General features: G+C 35.1%; 1 long non-coding RNA gene across 3 annotated transcripts in view; it reads left to right on the top strand.

Moving 5' to 3' along the window:
- Positions 1-24,971, top strand: part of LOC109495685 — a 401,491-nt gene that overhangs the window by 335,105 nt on the left and 41,415 nt on the right. The window contains exons 5-7 of one of the 3 annotated variants that reach the window (XR_006591601.1): positions 10,142-10,215; positions 12,535-12,670; positions 15,294-15,497. This is a non-coding gene — a long non-coding RNA (uncharacterized LOC109495685). The remainder of the gene's footprint in view (positions 1-10,141; positions 10,216-12,534; positions 12,671-15,293; positions 15,498-24,971) is intronic. The other 2 variants (XR_002151291.2, XR_006591602.1) reach the window with 2 other exon arrangements.

The raw sequence follows: 24,971 nt of genomic DNA, 5'->3' as shown, positions 1-24,971 counted from the left end.
TAGACAAGCTTAACTTACTCATTACATTTTACATTTGATATATGGGCAGGATTGACAAAGTTTTAATGAAAACTACATGGAAAAGGTGAAATTTTTAAACTATTTCTATAAAATGTTAATTCTCACCAGGTATTACTATGTGAAGATAGGATAATATAATGGCTTAATCTCACACGTAGTGACCCAGCATCACAAATGACAAAGAATAAGGTGCACTGGGAAGCCACTTCTGGTAATGGCTGCCAAGGGAAGTACACTACAGATCAACCAAACCGAGACTAGAAATAGGCACATTTGATAAACATTGGCGTTCACTTTATGTACGTCATCAAAGTTGCTGTTAAAAAAAAAAAAGATTGGTTTGTGATTTTAATAAATATCCAAATACAATTGAAAAAAATGGCTGGAAAGTTCTAAAGTTTTTTTTTTTTAATTTATAAAAAGATTAGAGTGGTAAGATGTAGTCTATATATCAACCTAAGTATTGTTATGTACCATTAAATACTGTAGTTTTGTGTGTATATTTTGAGTGCATTTAAATGTGTGTTTCCAGTATCTAATAAGTAAATGGATAATTAAAAATGATAATGATATTTATGTTTAAGATCTAGATAACAGAAATAATCAGGAGTTGTGAAAATATGATAAATCAAGCCATCTAATTGATATATGTGGAAAGTTGGGTAGGGCAATGGAAAATAACCTTTGAGTAAAACTGGAAATGAGGCAGTTAAGAAGCGTGGTCTTACATAAAAGACAGGCCAAATAAACTGAGTACAATCTTTCCTGTTTGTTAAAAGAAAAAAAAAAAAGATGTACATCAGCAGTAGTAGACCAGCATTAGAGTTTCCTGTTCTTTTTTTTCTTTCGAACTTTTACTGTTCAAAATGCGTCTGTAATGTAGCTTATTATTACTCCCTTCGCACTTTGTCCATTGAACTTAATACATTAAAATTTCCCAGTCATGAATAAAGCTGAAAACTTCTCACATTTTATTTCAAAAAGTGATTTAGCGCTTGATACATAGATTTCATTGCTGATTCTGCCCTTGGTCCATGTAGCTATCAGATTTATGTTGCTTCCATAATGGAGACCACTCTGTATCCCAGAGATGATTTGCTTAATAAAATTCACATAGCTACTCACCGAATACCAAAGCTATATAAGCATGCACTGAGCCACGCAGCAACCAGATGAATTCAATTTATGTTACACTGTTATTAAAGATTAAATCACAGCTTTGTTAGTGGTCTATGAAATTCTACATTTAAGAGTAATCTGACATACTCTAGCAAGACTTGAAATATTCATATACGAAAGCATTTATTTCATAGAACAAAACGATTTACATGTTACATGGAAATAAAAAGGTAGCAATGGGAATTTATAATACAGACAGTGCCTAGAGATTTATTCTTTTTCAAACTAAATTAAACTGTGAACACCCATATGAGAATTTTCTTTTCTTGATGCACAGTAAGACCAAAAATATGTTTGATTTAATTCAAGGCTATTTTTTCATAGCCAGCAGCAAATCCATTAAAGTGCTATTCTGAGCTTCATCTAGATTTGTCATCAATGTCCTGCAACATAGCAACTCAGCATAAACATATTTTCTAAGTGTAACACAAGTGTACAAAGATCATTCATATGATCACAGCTGGAGTAGGATCATTATGTAATGATTCTGCTTCAGAACTAGCCAAGGGCATATCTAAGAACACAACTAGCCTACTCCTCCAATAAAATTTTAGAAGGAAAAGAATGTTGGAGCTATTAATTGCAATGAAAATGTCAAGCTTTTGTGTGTTTGTGTGTGTGTGTGTGTTTGAAATAATGATAATTTTACTTTCTAAATAGTTTATGTTTCTACAATAAAATGACTTTCATTTTGTTTAAAATGTTTTTGTTTCACTTAGCAGATTTTCAGGGTTTTTTTTTTCAGATGATAAAACACTCTTTTTAGAAATTAATTTTGAGCAATTCCCTTTCTATTAACCAGTTTTATGATCTTGAAGAAATAATTTCACCTGTCAGAACCTTAGTTTTCTCATCCATCAAGTGAGAAGATTGAGCAGGTGATTTATGTCTTTCCAAGTACTGCATAGACCTGGATTCACAAAGTGCCTTCTATATTTTGCAAAAACAGTAGAGATCGCTAGGGAAAATTGCAAACTGAATGATGATGAAATTTCATTTTTATGGATAGGGGGAAAAAATCACCACTTTTTCAAACATGGAAAATCAAAAAAAATAATCCCTGAAGGCCAAAATTGAAAATCTAAACATAAACTGCAAACACTAGCATAAGGAGCAAGGGGTGCTATGCTTCTGTCCCAGAGCTTGATTATTTACAGAAAAGAAATCAATTCATTGTTTACAATAAATTTATAAATAATTGAGCATTCTAAATAGAATGGATTATATTCTCCAGAGTGTTCATAAATACAGCTATTACTCATTATAAGCAAACTTAAATTCATAATATTGAAATTTAAAAATTGCTGAGTACAGGAAGTCATTTATTTTAAATTATGTGAGATCTTGAAATTAAGGACTTTACATTATGTGCCAAAGTATATAGTAACCCTCAGAGACAGACAGACAGACAGAGAACTTAAGATCAAAGAATGTCTAATGATGGATGACATCTCTGTGATCCCAGAGGTGAGAGAAGACATATGTGAAATGTCAATATTAGAAGAAAGAATACACATTTTAAGAAATGTTTTTAAGGGTGGCAGTTCAGCAAAAAGTAAAATTGAATTATTATTATAGGAACTATACATAATAGGATATTACTATTATTTAAAAATTTAACTCTTTTTCATTACAGTTTTTCAAATTAGCCATTGAAAGTATTCCCCTCTGTGTGGGTGTATAATCTTCTCCACAAAAGTAATTAGATCTTTCACAGGTTCACTGGACTAACACAAACACAGTCTAAGTCAAATTTCTTTTAGAAATAAATTGGTCAGGGGCGCCTGGGTGGCTCAGTTGGTTAAGCATTGGACTCTTGATTATGGCTCAGGTCATGATCTCATGGTTCCTAAGATGGAGCCCCTCATCCTTGGGCTCTGTGCTGACAGCATGGAGCCTACTTGGGATTCTCTCTCCCTCCCTCTTTTCTTCTCCCCAGGCTTGCTCATGTGTGCAGGTGTGCTCTCTATCTCTCTTTCAAAATAAATAAATAAACATTACAAAAAGAAATAAATCAGCCATCTCCATGTGGAGAATTCCTGGGGAGTGTGTGGCAAATAGTAAACTGATTCTATGATTTTAATTGAAAGATCCTTAGTGTGATTCATATTAGAGGTCTCCTCATAAGAATGCAATATTCACAATTTCATTAGAACCACGAATCCACCTCCATTTTCACCACCACTTGCCTTGACCCCCAGCCAGCAATAAATATGATGAGGCCAAGATAAGTGACACAAACAATTTGAAATTGGGCACAAGTGTTTCAGTGTGACCTAACTGAAGTTTTTCTATTGATAAGCTACTTTGTATTAGGGGTAAGTGACTTGTGATGTTTATGTTCCAATAATTAGCATTAGGGGAAACCCTTCTGTTCATACAAATCTACCTATTTAATTACTTCTATATTTCCCTACTAAGTTAGCTTTTGAATTGTTGTCTCCAAAATATTAAAAAATCATTTGGAGAATTTCCCCCCTCCAGTCAATTTTTAGTTTAGCCTTCATTTTCCAGGCCGGCCTGGCTTCACATATTAAAATGTCTTCAAGCATACGTATGTCTTAAAAAGCCATTCTTCCTGAAGTTGCTTTATGATGATCAACAGAAATGTTTTGCCAGGTAAAACGGTTTTTATCATTTTATTTTGAGTTATTCTGTTAAAGAGAAAATTGCATTGGGCAAAAATTCTACTGGAATTGTGTATTTTATGTTGTTGTAACAAGAACTTAAAAGGTGTTGCACAAAATGTTAGTGAAGTGCTTCAAAACACAAGAAATGTCACCAGCTATTTTTTCTCACTTCCAGTGTCAATAGATGATTTTCTATGTAGTTTTAATATTTAAGCTATAATGTTTACACAGATGGCCAAACAAATATTCATCAAGTCTCTACGCTGTTCTTTGGAGGAAAAAGATGAGGGAGACTTTATTTTCTTTCTTTTAAGTGGTAAGGATAAATACATTCTCAACAGCAAGTCTGGGAATATCTAAAGTAGCTTTCGGATGTACATCCTTTCCAAGAACATCATTTACAAATGATCTATTTATTCATCCAAAAATTAATTCTGAGTACCTTTTTTTGTGCCAAGAATATTTTTTTTCTGATTTCAATGTCAAGTTTTCCATTTTAATATTTATGCCTATTTTGCCAGAATTCGAAATTATGTTATCTTGAAAATTTTAGTGACCATGTGTAACAAGCATATTCTCCTGTATAAGCTAAATTTGTGATCCAAAGAATCAGAAGACTCAGCTGCTAAAATGTAATCATTTTTTACCTGGTTCTAACATATCTTATCCTAAAAGATTTTACCCTTGTTCTAAAATCCTCACTAGGAGGGGTGCCTGAGTAGCTCAGTTGGTTGAGCATCCAACTTCAGCTCAGGTCATGATCTCATAGTTTGTGAGTTTGAGCCCCATGTCGGGCTCTGTGCTGACAGCTGAGAGCCTGGAGCCTGCTTAGGACCCTGTGTCTCCCTCTCTCTCTGACCCTCCCCCGCTCACACTCTGTGTCTCTCTCTCAAAAATAAACATTAAAAAAATTTAAAATCCTCACTAGATACAAGTTTTATTTTCATTGCAAGAAATTTTTTTTCTCTGCTTCTACCTCCAATTAACTATTCAAATGACTCTAACCTGGATTTCCTGGATTTCCTTTGAAACTGCTCTTAAAGGCAATTACCACGATCTTGCCAAATCCTAAGAACACTTCTCCATCTTCGAATTCACAGCAACCTTTTTTTTTTCAGTTTCTTTATTTTTGACAGAGAGAGAGAGAGAGAGACAGAGAGACAGAGAGAGAGAGAATGAGTGGGGGAGGGGCAGAGAGAGGGAGACACAGAATCCCAAGCAGGCTGCAGGCTTTGAGCTGTCAGCACAGAGCCCGATGTGGGGCTTGAACTCGTGGACCGCGAGATCATGACCTGAGCCGAAGCAGATGCTCAACCGACTGAGCCACCCAGGTGCCCCAAATTCACAGCAACCTTTAACAGAGCGAACCCGCTTTCCGTTTTGAGACACTCCTTTTTCTTGGCTTCCATGGCACTGATATCTCCTGTTTTTTCCCTCCCCATCATTTTTACTGCTCCTCTTCTACCTAAATCTATGTGTTAGCATATCTTAGAGCAGTGTCCTGGGCCCTCCTCTTTCTGGCTGTGCTATTCCTGGATGGTCTTCTCTAGTAGTATGACTAACATAACATTTATATCAGTGGATCTCATTCCTATTGAACCTATTGCTTTCTATTTGATGAAATCTTATATAACACTGCCTTCTCTACTATGCCCACATAAAACTTATAGATAATATAAATGACCCACAGATATGATTAGAAAAAAAATGATAAACCAACTAACTCAAAGACAAAGTAGAAGGAAATTGATTTAAAATAAAATAATTCACCTTAATGTGGAAATGTCGAGAATGTCTTTATTGGAAGACATAACCTAGGTAACGCTTGTGCCTATGTGTAATAAACATATTTGGATTTAGCAGGATTTTTGAAATCAGAACCCATTCCATATAAGAAGCAGAAGAAAATAAAAGTACAGAGAGGTAGAAATGAGCATAAGAGTAAAAACTAGTTCAGAATAAGTTATAATAAATACAATTCATTTGTAAATTATAAGAAGAGGGAAGTGAGTCCAGTGGAAGTAAGAAAGCCAGCCAAGATAAATTTCAGACGTTGAGGTGAAAGCAACAAAATAGTTAGATATTCTATGAAGGAGCTGTGCCTTTTTTCTAAGTATAGTATCAAAATAATTCCTATGTTATTGCATGAAATGACGTAATGATAAAGCATCTCAAGATCTCAAATATATTTTCTATCTTGAAATTCTATCACAAATGGAGGCATACACTTCGTCTCTAATACTAAAAAAAAAAAAAAAAAACCCTGAGCTCTACTTCAATAGGCAACAGGGACTAGGGGAAAGATTGGAAAAAGAAGCAGTAATATAAGAGGCGATAGAGAACTTGTGTGTTAGACCTCTGGGGACAGAATCGCAGCAAAGCTGGAAAACAACCCAAAACAAATGTAACACTTCCACATATAATTTTTGCTATAGGAGGTCATCTAGTCAGTGATATGAATTGTCTTTAAAATTTTTTTATTAACTTAATTCCTTAATACAATTTCACTCAAATAATATTCAATCATCTGTTACATAGATGAAATTGGTCTCATTGATTTTATTATTTTTTTTTAGTTTATTTATTTTGAGGGAGAGAGAGAGAGAGAGAGAGAGAGCAAGCACGAGTTGGGGAGGGGCAGAGAGAGACAGAGACAGAAACAGAGAATCCCAAGAAGGCTCTGCATGGCTCAGTGCAGAACCCGACATGGGGCTCAAACCCGTGAACCATGAGATCATGACCCGAGCCAAAACCAAAAGTGAGGTGCTTAACCAACTGAGCCACCCAGGCACCTCAGCCTCATTGATTTTAAACAGCTACGCTGCAGCACTGAAACCCTTTACCATCAGATGTGTGCTTGGAAATACAATAACACATTGAGTAGACAGAAAAACAGGTGAGTAAGCATATTCTCTGATTCTCAGATACAGTGTATTTATTTAAATTTCCCTCACCCTAACAACCTTCTCACAAATTCCTGGGCCTTTCATGTAACTTCTTGTAAAAAAAAAAATAGGATTATCCTGTGCTTAATTACTACCAATTTATCTTTTTAGAGTATTTGGTTGAGGGGAACATTGAAAAGTTGTGCAGGATATGGGACAATAATTTGTTTTGCCAAACTGTCATACCGACTGCAGACCATCTAGCATTCCCAGACGTTGCCAATCACATATCAGTAGCATCTCCCAAACATTGCAGCATCCAAGACATGCTCCCATAAAATTTCCAAGCACTCTAGGATGGCAATATAACCACGGATCTATATGTTGACATTCTTGTGCCTGAACCAGACTTATATCCAACTGCCTACTTAACAAATACCAAACCATTACCTTTGATATTTCCCCTGCCAGTACCCTTTACATGTAATCTGCAAAAAGTCCTGTTCACTCTACTTCCAACAGATTTTTAAAATATATTCAATTCTTGATTTCCACTGTCACAACTTTAATATCCAACCCTTGGTTAGTTCTCCTTTTGACCAACGTAGTAGCTTCTTAATTGTTTTCTGGCATCATGTCTTTGTCCTCATTTTACACATGGCAGCCAGCTTGAGTTGTTTTTTTTTTTTTTTAAGGCTTTATTTTTTCAGAGAAGTTTTAGTTTGACAGCAAAACTGACTGAAGGGTATATAGATTTCCCATCATCCCCCTATCCCCATACATCCATAGCATCCTCTGTAATCAATATCCCCCACCGGAGTAGTATATTGGTTACAATTTGTGAAACTACACTGACACATTACAATCGCCCGAAGTGCATGCTTTACATTAGGGTTTATTCTTGTATATTCTAAGGATTTGGACAAATGTGTAATGACATATAATTATCATTACAGGATCATGCAAAGCATTTTCACTGCTCTAAAAATCCTCTGTGCTCAACCCATCCATCGTCCCCACACCACCCTCCCTACCTCTAGCATTTACTCATCTTTTACCATATCCATAGTTTGCCTTTCCAGAAAATCATATATTTGGGATCATCGTGTATGTAGACTTTTCACATTGGCCTCTTTCACTTAGTAATGTGCATTTAAGGTTCTTCCGTGTCTTTTCATGGTTTCATAAATCATTTCTTTTTAGTGCTGAATAATATCCCATTGCCTGAGAACCACAGTTTATTCATCCATTCACCTACTGAAGGACATCATGGTTGCCTCCAAATTTGGGCAGTTATAAATAAAACTTCTATAAATGTTCTCGAGGAGGTTTTTGTGTGGACCCAAGTTTTCGGCTCCTTTGAGTAAACATCAAGGAGCATGATTGTCGTATTGTATGGTAAAAGTATGTTTGATTCTGTAAATAAACACTCAAACTGTCTCCCAAAGTGGCTCTACCATTTTGCATTCTCATCACGAATAAACAAGAGTCCCTGTTGCTTCACATCCATACCAGCATTCGTTGTTATCAGAAATCCAGATTTTGGTGATTCTGAGAGGTGTGTGATGATATCTTGTTATTTTAATATATAATGCTTTATTAACATACGACGTAGAGTATCTTTTAATATTTCTATTTGCCATCTGTATATCTCTTTTTATCTTTTTCATGAGATGTATGCTCAGGCCTTTTCCCCATTTTTCAAATTAGGTTGTTCATTTTCTTATTGTTGAGGTTTAATAAGTATTATTTGTATTTATTGGATAGCAGCACTTTATCAGGGAAAAAGTCAGTGTGGCCTTTGGATATTTCTTTTGCAAATATTTTCTCACTGTCTGTGGCTTGTCTTCTTATTCTCTTGACAATGTCTTTCCCAAAACAGAGGTTTTAAACTTTAATGAAATCCAGTTTACCTATTATTTCTTTCATGGATCTTGCTTTTAGTATTGTATCTAAAAAGTCATTATTATACCCAAGGTCAACTAGGTTTTCTCCTATGTTAGCTTCTAGGAGTTTTATGTTTCTAGATTTTACATTTAGATATATGATTCATTTTGAGTTAATTTTTGGGTTCTAGATTCTACATTTAGATATATGATTCATTTTGAGTTAATTTTGGGGAAGGTTTTAAGCTCCATATCTACATTCAATTTTTTTTTTTTTTTTTTTTTTTTTGCATATGCACGTCTAGTTGTTCCAGTACCATTTGTTACAAAGACTATTTTTTAAGGGCACCTGGGTGGCTCAGTCCGTTGAGCATACAACTTTGGCTCAGGATTATGATCTCATGGCTCATGACTTTGAGCCCCACATCAGGCTTTGTGCTGACAGCTTAGAGCCTGGAGCCTGCTTCTGATTCTGTGTCTCTCTGTCTCTCTGCCCCTCCCCTGCTCACAGTCTGTCTGTCTGTCTGTCTCTCTCTCTCTCTCTCTCAGAAATAAATAAATAACATTAAAATTTTTCTTTAAAAAAGACTATTTTTGCTCCATTATATTACTGTGTTCCTTTGTTGAAGATCAGTTGACTATGTTTACGTGGATCTATGTCCTTGTATTCTGTCCCATTGGTTTACTTGTCTATTATTTCACCAGTACCTCCCCATCTTGATGACTGGGGCTTTAAAATAAGTCTTGGGGGGGGGCACCTGGGTGGCTCAGTCAGTTAAGCATCCAACTTTGGCTCAGGTCATGATCTCATGGTTTGTTGGTTCAGATGCCTGGATCCTGCTTCTGATTCTGTGTATCCTGCCCCCCCCCCCACCCCTCTCCCACTCGTTCTCTGTCTCTCTCTCTCAAAAATAAATAAACATTAAAAAATTTTTAAAATAAGGCTTGGAGCACCTGGGTGGCTCAGTCAGCTAAGTGTCCAACCCAATCTGCTAAGTGTCCAACTCTTGATTTTGGCTCAGGTCATGATCTCACAAACTGCTGACAGCATGGAACCTGCTTGGGATTCTCTCTCTCTCTCTCTCTCTCTCTCTCTCTCTCACTCTCTCTCTTTCTCTGTGTCTCTCTGCCCCTGCCCTGCTCACACTATCTCTCAAAATAAATAAACATTAAAAAAAGATTGTTTATAAAAGATAAATAAATAAACAAATAAATAAATAAATGAATAAATAAATAAGTCTTAATAAGTGTTAGTCTTCCAACTTTGCCTCCAACGCCTTCAATGTTGTGCTAACTATTGTGGATTTTTTGTTTTTTCATATAAATTTTAGAAAGTGATACTTTTTTTTTACCACAGCATTGAATGTGGAGACATTGGATCTACGTATGTGAACATATACTTACATATGTATATAATAAATAACTTCACAATCTCACTATGAAGTAAGTTTTATTAAATAGGATACGTTTTAAGCATCAAGGTGAAGGACTTCAGAGAGTAAGCTCTGAATAATTATTTTCCTGTCATCATCACCACCAGCAGCAACAGCAGCAACAAAAACCATTGTCACAGAGGTGGAAACTGGCTGAAGGACTTGCTCAGTGGTGTGGCTGGTAAGTGTAGGAGAGCTCAGATTCAGGTCACATGATTTCAAGTTTAGTGTTGTTGCAACTAATGGTGTATGGATATTGAAGCAGTAAATGAACTGTAAAAATACTTTTTTCATCTTTTTTTCATCTAATGAAACTTTGATACCATGTAGAATATAGTAGAAGGTAAAGTTTGCAATTAATTTAAACCCAGCTCCTAGGGATGATAGTATTTAGCTCTACCCTTTCTCAAATCTATGAAATTTCTTATTGTGTAGGCAAGTAAAGGAAGAAAGTATGACCTAAATAATATTGTCTAGCTAGAAGATTACCTATATGAAATATTCTAGAAACTTTCATGTTTCAATAGAAAGTCTGCATGGTGTACTAGAGAAAAATATCAAAGATTTGGGTACCAGAAATTTTTTTAAGAAAATTCACTTTTTTCTGAGACTCAAATAAGATACTATATGTGAAAATGCTCTGAATGATATAAAATACAGTTATACTACGTGGTAGTTATCAACATGTCATTTTCTAAATTATTGCTGTATAATACTTGGAACATAATAGGCTATCAATATTATATGTCACAAATAAATAAATGTGATAAATCTATAATAGCTCTTTTAGTAATTATATTTAATATTATATAAATAGATATGTCATTCAAACTATAAAAATAAAAGGTGAGAAAGTGGTTTTTATAGGGAATTTAGTAACCAGCTTATAATTATTCTGTATTAAATAAACTATAAATTTATTTTTCACTAGATCATATAGTAGGAGGCTATTTTCATTTCATTGACTATATTTGCAAATGTTGTTTTAAGTATTTATGATATACCTAAAGTACTTCTTTTGCATTAAATTTTACAGTAAGATAATTTCAGATCAGCAGGATAATACTGAAAAGCTTTGATCTAAGACAGATGTTTGGGTTTTTACTACAGTATCCAATATTAATAGCTTTTCTTGACTTCAAGTATATGAAAACATACCTGATGAATAAACACTTTTTGGCATATTTATTTTATTTCACATGAAATTTTATTAAAGTTAAACATTTAAATTTGGTATAATGGAAAGAAGAAAAAGAGAGCAAACACCCTGCAAGCTAATTAAAAATGTTATCTGAATAATTTTGATATTAAATATCTTATTGTTTACAAGTTAAATTATAATAAATAAAATATCCAGAAATCTATAAGGGGAAAAATAAAATTAACAAAAATTATAAAGTGAAATTTCTGTAAAACCATACAATGTGTAAGAAAACCTTTATAAAGAGAGATATATATCATGCAAATGTTGAGTTGATTTATTTGCAGATGACATTCTACTTAATTCTGTCCTAGCTGTGCAGATGCCTAGGAAACTTTTAATATAACCTGCATTTCTTAAACTCTTACTATCACCATAGCCTGCCCAAAGCAAGGATGAGATCACTGAACCATAAGCAACAGAACCTCCCTATTGACTTTGCTTGCCTTTGAGATTTCAAGGTCCTATAGAAGGCAATGTGAGAAATTCTGGCTGTTACTCTAACCCTGTGAAATGCCTCCAGGGGACACATTTTTCCCTTCCGTTGTAAAAAGGAAAAATAATTCAAAGAGAAATGTTAGACTTTGGGGGAGAGCTTACACCACAATGGAAGGGAATAAAGAATGTTTTTGTGCTCTCACTCTAACTGCTGATTTCTAATCTAGAAAATACCCCTTATACCTTTATTTCTTAAGCAAGGCAAGAAGTATACAACTCCTGGGAGGAAGTATATGGATGTGTGTGGATTCATATAGAGATTGCCATATAAATACAGATACAGATTCACACACATATACCCATATATATGACTGATTAAAAATACTTGCCTATTACAAATTACTTTAGGTCATTTTCCCATAGCTATGGGAAGTTCACCTATGGAAAACTTCCTGGCAGAAGTCTAATTTCTATCCTTTCCCAAACACTTAAGACCAATGTCTATTTTGTTTGGGAAGAGAAAAACAGAACTATCATTTGCTAATAGACAGTTTGTACATTTTTTTCTTCTTATTTTTTCCTATCCTTTTTTTTTTAATGCTTAGTAGTGACAAATATCATTAAAATAAACTCCTAAACACCATGAAGGTTTAATAGCAGAGAATGTTAGTGCTCACCAGTGGCCATGTTCTTCCTCATCTTCCCGGGCACACTGCTAGTCATTTGTCAAGAGCCTTTGCAAGTGTGTGGGGCCTGCTGGCCAATAGAAGAGTGAAACTGATGTACCCATTTCCAGATCTGACTCCTAAACACTTTCATGCCATGTCCCATGTTTGTTATCTTTGCTTACTACTCACCTAGGTGGAGAAGATGCCAGTAAGAACTTCAGAAGCTTTAGGGGAGAAATACAGAGAAGTCTGGGTCCTGGATAGCAGTATGCAGAGAGCCTCCCACCCCAGTGACATGCATTGGACTGTGAGAGGATCAAGAAATAAATGTTGGTTGATATTCCTAACTAGTACCAAAATTCAGAAAGAAAAAATGCTTGTTATGGTCCTTGCAGCATGGTCTCTGTCGCAACTTAGAAAAAGAAAATTCTTTTAAATGAGAGGCAGAGACATATACAGAGCCCAGCCTCTCTCTCCATGCCATCCAGAGGTGGGTTGAGAGGCACATGCAGCTGTGCACAAGTTCTCTTGAAGTCCAAAGTCATTTGTTACCAGCGGATGAGCAGCAATCATTTTCCAACTCTGAAACCCAGGACACATAATTAGATAACTCAGAATTCAGAAAGCATGTCTGTTCATTCTGTCTAATTTCTTATTTCATCTCTTATTTGTGTATACTTTTTTCAGAAAACATTATTTTTGAGTTCTATGTACTCCTAAGTACTAGGGGATACAATGTGGGATATAGGCTCTGGCATCAAGGATAGTTTTGTGTAGACAGTAGACACTCAACAAATAATTTAGTGATATGAAACAGACAAATTTACAGGAAATTAATTTAGCATGATGTGGGAAACAGAGGATGGTGTTCCCCAGTCCCCTTGACATAGAAGGGGCACCCAGGCATAAGAAATGCGGAGAAGGTTTCCTGTGAACAATTTCTGGGTGGATTTAATGATTCTATTTACTATGTAGATGCTTTCCCATATGAGATATTTTCTGTGATTGAGTGATATCAGAGACAAACGACCAGCCAATATATTAACCGACCTGGTCTTCCCATCTCTGATTAGCTACTTAAGTGACACACACACACACGCACACGCACATGCACACACACACACATACACACACACTTGACTCTAAATCAATAATCAGTTAATCTAAACTGTTAATCTAAGGGACGCCTGGGTGGCAGTCAGTTAGGCGGCCGACTTTGGCTCAGGTCATGATCTCAAGGTTCGTGGGTTCGAGCCCCACATTGAGCTATGTGCTGACAGCTTGGAGCCTGGAGTTGGCTTCAGATTCTGTGTCTCCCTTTCTCTCTTTCCCTCCCCCACTTGTGCTTGCTCGCTCATGCTCTCTCTCTCTCAAAAATAAATAAACATTAAGGAAAAAAATAAACTGTTAATCTAAGCTCTTTATCATCCTGATATCAACAACACAGTGAACTTGTCCGTCCTACAAATTGTGGCTTTGAAAGAAATATTGAAAAAAGTCTAAAAATTATGAATTTTCTAGATTCCAATTTTTAATTTTATTATTACAAAGTATGTTTTTTAGCAATTATAGGGGACTAAAATTCTCCCTCATTGTTTCTATTTTTAGATGATGAAACATCGAAACAATGTTTCATTGTATTTAAATGACTAAGAGGCAACAATTACCAAGCTCTTTACAAAGGGGGAAAATGCATTCTGAGAAACTCAGCAATAAGAAAGTGCTACGGCATTATTTTAACAGGATAAAATCAATTACTAATTTTCATCATCTTAAAAAAGGAAATAATTCTTTGCATAAACATTTTACACAATATAACTTCAGAATATTTATAAAGTCTTTAGAGGAAACTATAGCTAAGAGATAGATATTTAGACATTTTTCCATTAACATATGTATGCACATATATTTATTGATAATTGATGTAAACATCACAGAAAAGCCAGAATATGAAATTTGAATGTGGAGTAATACTTTAGATTTTATAATGTATTTATGTGTATTTCTTCAGTATTCCCAAATATTTGAAACACATCCTATGGGATAACAAATATACTATATACATGTAATAAATTTTTATACACAGGTAAGTATAATGAAAAATATTAATTTAAGCATATGTACACGAAGGCTATCCTAACTTTCTCACATTATCTCATCCCTCCCCAAATACACAAATGCTTAACGGTATTTATAGTTACTGCCATGAAGCATTTTTGTATATTTAAGAGTGCCTTTAGGTCTTTAACTATAGGAAGTCTTTGACTGCCAAAAGTAGTGTCATCGACAGTGGAAATGAAAAGTAACCTTCAAGAACCTTTTAGCCATGAGTAGGCTTTCTGGGGGCAGCTCTGTAGGAAAATTAACTGAAAAAGATAGACTACTCACCAGATAACTGAATAATTTAAGTGTGGGGAGTTCAATCTCCTTTTATACTGCTTTCCTCATTGCACATTGATTAAAGTGTCATTAAAAATAATGAATGGCTAAATATATGAGTGTTATCCAAATTATTTCCATCTTTATTATCCTAAAAGATCAAATGATTTTCATAGTGGATGCCATTGTGAAAGACTCAGTTTCTTTTGTTGCCTGTTCATGCTGTTCTTGTTGTGATAACTCAAGGCACACTCATCAGCCCCCATGTGAACTGGCTGGAGTGACAGTTGGTGACTCAGCAGTTGGCCAAATGATGAACTAGAGCATAGTCTGTCATTCACATGTTTCTCAAGTGAATCCTGCTATTATCCCAGAAGTGATGTAAACTTTTCTAATGTTATTATCAAGTGTTGGATTGAGCATTCAGGAAATGCCCCATGTGTTATAATTTGGCATTCTGAAAATGAGGTTCCAATCTTTCTGTAATTTATCTGTAAATCTTTGGCAATGAACAGAATATATTTTTTGAATTCTTCTCTCTCTCTCTCTCTCTCTCTCTCTCTCCCTTTCCAGAAAACCATTCATCACACTATCCAAACCAGAAATCCTGGAATGATTTGGCTCACCTATGCTGTTTCAATGCTTCTCTCTACAGTGGCATATTCAAATGATCTCAACAGATTCACAGGACTTTCCATTAGTGTCCACCTCAGCCATGTGGATGATCCATCAATTCTATTTTCTAATGATGTACATGCAATGACATTCATTTCTATGGTAAGTGTCTCTAAGTGTAGAATTTCTTCTGTCTAGTTCAGTACCCTCACCTCATGTTACCAAAAAGTTTAAATTTGAAGTGTTTTGACTGACAAATGAAAATTGAGTTCAGTACAGCCTTCTCTCTAAAGAAAATTAGTCATATATTTCTTCTTGGCCAGGTAATTTAAAAACCTGGAATCATCATCATCATCAAAAAGGGTAACAATGGTATAACCAAAATGTATACAAAATTACATAATTACATTCAGTCATATTTTATATCGGACCTCAAGGCAATTAGAATCATATCTATTAATTTCTTGATAAAGATCTGCTTAATCAGTGTATTCATTTGTGCATTCTGGGATATAATAGACTCAAAATCAGTTACTATAATCTCAAACCACATCATGTACTTCCTCTCAAAGACACAGTCACATTTCCTATCTCTACCAGTAGATGAAAATTCATTCATATCTCAATGTAAATGAACTGGTTATTCATGTTAATTAGAAGCATGAACAAAATAGGAGTCCACCTTTTCAAATAAAAAAATCTTTTTGAAAATGATAATTTTCAACTATTAAAATAGTTTTTTTCTTGCAGATGTTAAAAGTTTATGGGGCGCCTGGGTGGCTCAGTCAGTTGAGTCTGACTTCGGCTTAGGTCATGATCTCACAGTTTGTGGGTTTGAGCCTCGTGTCGGGCTCTGTGCTGACAGCTCAGAGCCTGGAGCCTGCTTCGGATTCTGTGTCTTTCTCTCTCTCTGCTCCTCTCCTGCTCATGCATGGTCTCTCAAAAATAAATAAACATTAAAAAAAAACCCAAATATTAAAAGTAATTGATATAGTAAAATCATATGAACACTTGGCAGTATTTGAAATGTAACACCATCCCTTAAGTAGCATGCAAACCCAAGCTAAATGTAAAAGGGAGACAGATTCAGGATTTTAAGAACATGGCATTTTAAAATAATGCCATGGGCGTCTGGGTGGCGAAGTCGGTTAAGTGTCCGACTTCAGCCAGGTCACGATCTCGCGCTCCGTGAGTTCGAGCCCCGCGTCAGGCTCTGGGCTGATGGCTCAGAGCCTGGAGCCTGTTTCCGATTCTGTGTCTCCCTCTCTATCTGCCCCTCCCCCGTTCATGCTCTATCTCTCTCTGTCCCCAAAATAAATAAACGTTTAAAAATAAATAAATAAATAAAATAATACAGTTTTTAATAAGTTTTAGTAATATGAAGACAAGTGAGAACAGAAAAATAGAGATTTTTACTTAGAGTATCTATTATTTATCTTTTATGAGTGCTAGATGAATTACATACATACTTTTATTTAGTCAGCCAAAATATTGCAAAGTTGATATTATAACTTCCCTTTCAAAACTTTTAAACAGGCGCTCAGTGTTGTTCATAAGTAAACTTTCTCAAATTGTTGGAGATAATAAGGGACTGTGGATATCAGCTACAGTCTCCCGATGAGTAACTAACCACAATATCTACCATATAAATAAAATCGGCCAGCTCAAATAATCATTTAATGTAGTGGTTTTTTTTTTAAAACTGAAATACCTCAAAAATAACCATAGAGGAAAAAAAGCACAGATCAAAAAAAATTGTTTTTGAATGTGAGCAAGTCCTGTTGAGCCGTTAACACTTAGGTCCATCTGTAAGTTAATTTCTGAAATTAGATCATATTGAATAAAAACCAAAAATTAAAACCTCAGTATAACAAGTTTCATTATTTTAGACCAGTGGATGAGTTTAGAGACTATTTAGTAAGTTTATTATTTTAGAAATGAGGTCCACTATGAGTGGAAGTGTTTTAGAAAATCTTCTCTTCTCTCCACCTCCTTCCTTTCTCTTCTCCATCATCGTCATCATCACCATCACCATTCAGATCATGAAAAAGAGCCAGCTGGCCAAAGAAATGGAAACTAAAATGAATTTAGATAATTTAAACATTTAAAATATTAAAGTAAATGCTAAAAATTCTTTTTCATTTACAAAGAAGAAGGTCTGTGAGGTAAAGCTGGGATAAAAAAAAACCCAATTGATGTGTTTTTTTGATAAATATTCTAGATATTTTGGTAGGTGTTCTAGGCATTTTCTTGAAAGTGACCTTTATTTAATCCTAACAAACATTACAAAGGAATAAAACATTCTGCACTTTTAAAGGTGTCTGAAGGGTTAACATGATTGGGATTAATGAATGACATTATGCAATAAGGTGACTGAACAATAATGTGATATAAGCATCATAAAAATGAGAGTGAAGAAAAGATGTAGAATTCAGTGCAAATTACTTCGAATGATACAATAATACCATACTTAGTTTATAGGAAGTTATTTGTGTTTAGTATGAACGAAAGTAAAAGAAATAGCAATGGCAATGATGATTATTTCTCATTTGTGCAGTATTTCTGACTTGTGGTTTGTTTTCTCTTCCAATATAGATATTGGTGTATAGAGATAATTTGCCTATCTTAAAACAGTCTGTTTAGGGGCGCCTGGGTGGCGCAGTCGGTTAAGCGTCCGACTTCAGCCAGGTCACGATCTCGCGGTCCGTGAGTTCGAGCCCCGCGTCGGGCTCTGGGCTGATGGCTCTGAGCCTGGAGCCTGTTTCCGATTCTGTGTCTCCCTCTCTCTCTGCCCCTCCCCCATTCATGCTCTGTCTTTCTCTGTCCCAAAAATAAATAAACGTTGAAAAAAAAAATTAAAACAGTCTGTTTAACTTATCTTTTTTTCCAATATTTTTACATTTTGCCTAACAGACTTACACTTATTTATATATGCTTTTTCTTCTTTCTCTTATTTAGTCTTCTCTCAGCCTACTTCTCTTACATTTTTAACACATTTCAAATTCTTTCTTAAATTATAAAATCTTATTTAAAAATTTCAATAAAATTCTTTCTCTTTGCCCTGTGCCAATCTGCCCTACTATTCTCAAGAGCTGACTGATCAAACTCATTTCCATCACATTTTAGCTTTTATACTCCAATGTTGCTGGTCTCAGCAACGGTACCTAGAAGACCAGGGAACAATAGTAAATTCAGCATAGCTTGTCAGAATTCATATAGACCCAAGAATGTATGCCTGAGAAGGCATAGTACAAAGGTTGTTAGTTGTGCAAATGAATAAAAATACAATCAAATACAATCATGATTGCGACTGTAAATTTGTGTGTGTGTGTGTGTGTATTTGAGTGTGCCCCATTTTAATTTAACAAGGACTTAATTAAAATTACTGGGAGAAGACTAGATATTTATTCAGACTGGATCAAGATAAATAATATATACAGTGAAAACCAAAACATCTACCTGTGATATGGTAATGCAGAGAAAGAACATGAAAATAAAAATATCAAAATGCACTATCTTTACAAACACAGCCCAGCTCCCCCTGCTTGTGATTTTTGAGTTTCATCCTGGCCTTAATGAAAGACACAAAAACAACTGCAGAGCAAGAGCCAGACAGTAGACAGTATTGAAGATTCAAAGACTATGAATTATCATTACCTTTTGAACAAAGTAAAGATATTTGATTGAAGGAATTTAACCTACAGAGAAGATTAAAGATGCTTAAACAATGTGAAATATACGACTAAAGGCTCTTTGCCAGCTCTTCTTCAAGACCAAAGAACTGCATTTAAAGTGTAGCAGGAGCAATGTTTCTGATGAAAGAAACTCAAATGCTGTTACTGAAGTCAAGTAGAAGTCCTCAAAGTCATTAGTCATAGAATTTATATTTACTCATTCACAGCTATTTATGCTCAGACCTAGTGACTTAGGTTATTTCCATTTTAGTGATTTCACGTGGTTCACTCTAAAAGAAATTGCCTTAAGGATCCAATTGGATCTTAAGAGTATTATCACTAAATGCTATTCAAGACTCGTGCCTTCAAAATCTCAAAGTGTGTAAATCAGTGGCCACGAGGGCATCCAAATATATATCTCGGGCCTGACTGAATATACTAATGTCATCACATTTTCCCTCTAAAATAGGAATGTTTGGGCATTTAAAAGGCATCCAGATTATTTTGAATATTTATGTTTAACCTGGCCAGAACCCTTGGCTGCATGCCTTATTAGCTGAAACTAACTGATAGTAATTATACTAAATTAAATACACAGCATTGGGAATCAGAGCATAACTGGATCCTTGATCCGATCTTCAATGAACACAAAAGACTGAATCTCACCTTCCTCAACTGTGAAATGAGAGGATTGTACTACATTACCCTAAACGGTCTCCTCATGTAAATACTTTAATTTCAACAATCTATTTCAAAATCCAAAAGAGCTGTATTAAAAAAATGAACAACAATACAACTCTGGACCCTGTAAAGAGTTTTCCTATTACACATGTACAATTATAGCCATTTTCCAGCATAAAAAAGTTGTGTCTCAGAGGGTGATTTATAGTCAATCACTCTTTGGCCTGTCTTGGTTCTCAGGATAGCCCCAAACAAGCCTAGCTAAGCATCATCAGTGAATTGTAAACACTTGTAAAACACACAGGTATGGGTTACTAGAAACTAGGCATTAAGCAAAATAAAAAAATTAGTGAAATCATATGGTAATTATATTTTAGGCTGATGTAAGTTCAATTAGAGTATGATACAGAAATATATAGTGATATTAGGAAGAGAAAGTCCTGAAGAAGTCTTCTACATACTTTAAAAAGGAGAGAGATTGATTTTTTATATGTTCAAGGAGTAATTGGAAGAGTGATGAACATTCGAGTGGCACTTAGAAATGGGATGAACTAGGCTTTATGTAAGTGAAGCATGGAATCGTGGATAAAGAAAAACAATTGTACAGATCCAATCTCACCTCCCTGAAGCACTTAGATCAGGGAAAAGAAGAAAGAGGATAGTATACAACATTTTTGTTTAGATTTTGGATGCCAGGTGAACAGGCAACCTGAGGTAGCTTTCTTGCTAGACTAGATCACCTATGAAAAGGGGATGCATGAAATAGGTAGGTAAGAAGATGGAAAGAATACGCAGAGCAGCTATTTGTAATGTGAAGATGGTCTCAAATTAGAGATTACTGTATCAGGGTGTTTGTCTTTGAGATTTCCCCCCAATAATGATACCCAAGTTGCTTAAACAAATTACCAACGTATTTGAGCTATTATAAATTCACTGGATGAGTAGAACATTATGAAAGACCACTGAATCAAGCTGTTAAAGAGTTTAATTTCCAGGTCATTTTCTGCTTTATGCTTCTTTTCTCCACATATATTTCATAGCAAATGCACATAATTATTTACATGTGAGTGAGAATTTGAGTTACAGCCACAATATTATTGCTGAAGCATGTTTAATCTCAAAGTGTTTAAATGAAATAACTCTGATAAATATGTCAAAATATTGGGGAAGAATAATAATTGAAAAACAGCAGCCATAAAGACACCTTTCCAAAAAAATCATTTCCAAAGTTTTATCTAAGGATAAACTATGTGGATATATATGGAGATATATAGAAGAGAAAAGAATTACTTGAAAATAGAAGAGAGAACTAAAAAAAAAAGTGGAAAGTAATTATTTCAATTATGGTTCAAAAGAGTACGGTGGCAGCAGCCCAGCGTGCTTGAGAAGCACAAGCTTTGAAGTTCAACACACCAGTGTTCAAACTCTGCGTCCTATGTTCTTGGTCAAGAGCCTCATCGACTCTGTATCTCCATTCGCTCACCTGTATGCGAAGAGTAGTTCCAAGCTCACACACTTTTCAAAACAATTAAGTGAACTCACGAAAGCAAAGCAGCTCCTAAGAAGTGAGCAAAAAAAAAAAAAAAAAATGACAAACTTTGTCGTTATTATCATTTTAAATACTTACTGGAAATATGCGTATTTATTATATGTTAAACACCTATAAACAGAAAATGTAAATATTCCAATTCCAAGGGCTTCAAGAATAGTTATATTAATATAGCATGATTCTGTGAGTTTTGTTTTAAAAGTTGTTTGTTTGCTCCAACCTCTGTTGAAACTCATGTCATTTTTTCCAACCTGAAGACCTATAGGTCTTTAGTTTGAACATCTTCTTCTGGGAAGACATGTAGCTACGTGATATGTAAAATGCGCAGTGAATAGGTTTTGCAACTTGAAAATTTTTTTGTTCCACTCTCCCCCTGCGGAACTTCGCCTCCTCCTCTCTTGGTCACCAGTTGAGTACATACAAGCTCTCTGGCTTTAAAATGTTATCTATGTAAATTCCTCTGCCACAGCTGGACAAGAGGCTTTCAAGAGTTTTTCTGTTTCCTGTGTGGTGAAGCAGCTTTCCCCTAACGACTATTTCCCATCAGTACCCACAAAGACCTACCTTCTTAACCACTGTTTCAACGGTTTCTTACCACTTCCACCTTTCTATAGAACATTTCATTTGGAAGGAAGGTTCACAAATATTTGTTCACTGGGCTGTTCAGACTGATAGCATCTCTTGGGACTTGAACTTTGATGCACAACTCTCATCTGGAAAAAAAAAATGCAACTGTCACACATCAGTAGATAATACCAAAAATGAAAACAAATTCTTTTCTGTCTCGAAGTCACGATGTGATACTTATTTGTTTTGCTGTGTTGAAAAATATAACTTTTTACATTTTTCTAAAACTCAAAATGAAGACATTTCATTGCTTATCTATTTGTTACCTTCTGTAAAATGGTAATATAATTAGATTCCCAATCATTCATTGTCTCAGCAGCAACTGTAGACCGAGAATAGAAAATAAAATTAAAATCACAAACATGAAGATATAGATTTATAGGTTTTATAAGAAAAGAGAGAATTCTGATATCTTTATTCTAGCAAAACAAGTCATTGCAAAGCGTCTTTTACATGCCCCAAATTTTTATCTACAAATAAAATTACCCCATATTAGTTAACTGAAAAAACAAATAACTAGCATCATGACTATGTTTTTTATAAGGAGTGTTTTAATACAGTGCTTAGGATCCATAATTATTTTACCTGTTTTTGCTCACTTTTAAAATGCTAAATTTATTTGAATTACTTTTCATAACTCTAGTCATTATAAAAGCTTTGCTCTTTATAGTTTTTTCTTGTTTTATAGTCTTTGCTTTTAGGACTTTCACTTGGAGTTTCCAAGATATTTGCAAGTAGATCGTTTTCATCTGAATGAAGCAATAGTAGAAAATCTTCTATTTAAAAATATTAGATGATTCAAAAATCAGTATGGCTCAAAATTACCTCCTCTCCCTGATACGCACACACTGATAAGCAATGATATATGTAAAATAAAAATGATAAGCAAATATGGCTTGTCACAACAAAAGTCAGAACTGTGAGATACTATCCATTACTGACAGAAGAATTAGAAAGTGTGTACTACGGAATACTTAATTGTTTTGGAATATTAATAGAGGCTTCACACACCATTGCTAAAATTAAGTGGAGCTTCTCCTAGGCTTTAATTTGTTAATACCGTGAGCATTCCAGAGCAGAATATAGTTCAGATCCCTTGAAACTCCTTCTAAAACTATGAAACACACACTGTGTTCTATTGATATGTAAAGCAAACAACTTCAAGTTGTGAATTAAGGATCTGCTTATATTTATATTTGTACGCATCTAAACAACTGCAAATTGCATTTTTCTTTTACAATTTGCTGCCTCCTTTCCTTTCTTAATATTACCACCCTAGTTTGGACTTTCATCTTTCTCTGCACACCTCTAGCTTTTCTTCTTGTTGCATCCTATGAATTTCATCATATTAATCTTTCCATTGCACCTCTAAGAAAGTCACTTTTTTTTTTTAATATTTGCCATGGGCTTCCTTTACCAACAATAATTTTTTTAACTGTAATCTAATATGCAATCAACTAATCAACCTGAGTTGATTAACTTCCTAATCAAGTTTTCAACAATTTTTCAAATGACTATTTTTCAGCCAATCTCTTTGAGGAATTGAGCCAATCACCAAACAGGCCAGAGATTTCTTTTCTCTGATCTTGTCCTTACATTTCCCCTCTGGGGTATACTCAACTAGTCTGTTTCTTCTCAAATCCAGTATATTCCCTGTTTCTTTCTTCTTCTTTTTTTTAATGTTTATTTATTTTTGAGAGAGAGACAGAGAGACAGAGAGACAGAGAGACAGAGCACGAGCAGGGAAGGGGCAGAGAGAGAGGGAAACACAGAATCTAAAGCAGGCTCCAGGCTCCAGGCTCTGAGCTGACAGCACAGAGCCTGATGCAGGACTCTAACTCGGGAACCATGAGATCATGACTTAAGCTGAAGTCAGGCACTTAACCTACTGAGTTGCCCAGGTGTCCCTCCCTGTTTCTAATTTAAATAAAATCTCTAGCATGAAACTTTCAGACCCATCCATCAATATATAACCATCCCCTCACCTTAACAGCCATAACAGTTCCTTGCAAACCTTTTGAGGCATGTGTCACATTTGTGTGGGGTTGCCTCAACTGCTTAACTAACTGTAAAATATTTTAGGATGAGGACTGTAGCATTGAGAGGTTTCTTCTAGGGAGCTCATAGATTGGCTTTAGGCAGTCGTCAATTACATGTGAAATGGGTTCAGGGGCATTTATCTGGTGAGAGAGTTCATCACTATGATGAAATCCTCAGTGACCACAGTACCAAAAATTCAGAATCACTGCCTTAGGGGAAGAATCATAACATGCTCACACATGCACATATTTTCTTCAGCAGAGCAGCTTGTATCATTTTAGTCTCTTATGTTTTGTTACAATAAGCCAAATTTTAGAGTGTGTATTTTCAAATATTTTATGTATCTTTATATTTCTTCTTTTTTCAATTTTTAAATGGAAAATAGGAAAAAATCCTATGCCCTAAAGGATCATATATTCCCTTTTTTCTTTAATTAGTGCTAAATCATCCTAGCCCCAGATATGTACCTTATTTTTTTTTAATTTGAGAGAGAGAGAGAGAGAGAGAGAGAGCGAGCATGAGTGGGGAGAGGGGCACAGGCAAAGAGAGAATCTTAAGCAGGCTCCATGCCCAATGTGGTCAATCCCACAACCCTAGGATCAGGATCTGAGCTGAAATCAAGTCAGACATTCAACCAGTTGAACCACTTAGATGCCTCATGTACCTTAACCTTAAAGACAACTTCTGGGAGAGCATTTGAGTGTTTTACATCTAGAAATCTCTACTTATGACCATTAGCTCTTACTGTGATTTAAAATTTTCTCCATGACACTGTTAACTCCAGCAAACTATGGGACCCTACTAGAACTGGAAGACTAGCTTGCCTCTAAGATCATTTGTCATTAGAGTGTGTGTGTGTGTGGGGGGGGGGAGTGGGTAATCCACAAACACAAATCAAGATTTCCAACACATTATACTTTATGCTGTGGGCCAAATCTTCAAAACAATCCATACTCCATTCAAAAGGTAAGTAGAGACATAGACCTGCTAGGAACATCCCCAAGTTATTCTTGAGAAACATTGAGAAAATGCATTACACAAGGTTCCCAACAGTTAAAATCCTCT

The sequence above is a fragment of the Felis catus genome, chromosome F1, assembly GCF_018350175.1.
Source record: "Felis catus isolate Fca126 chromosome F1, F.catus_Fca126_mat1.0, whole genome shotgun sequence".
Taxonomy (NCBI): Eukaryota; Metazoa; Chordata; class Mammalia; order Carnivora; family Felidae; genus Felis; species Felis catus.
The sequence above is the reverse complement of the archived record's forward strand: the minus strand, read 5'-3'. Positions and strand labels throughout refer to the sequence as shown.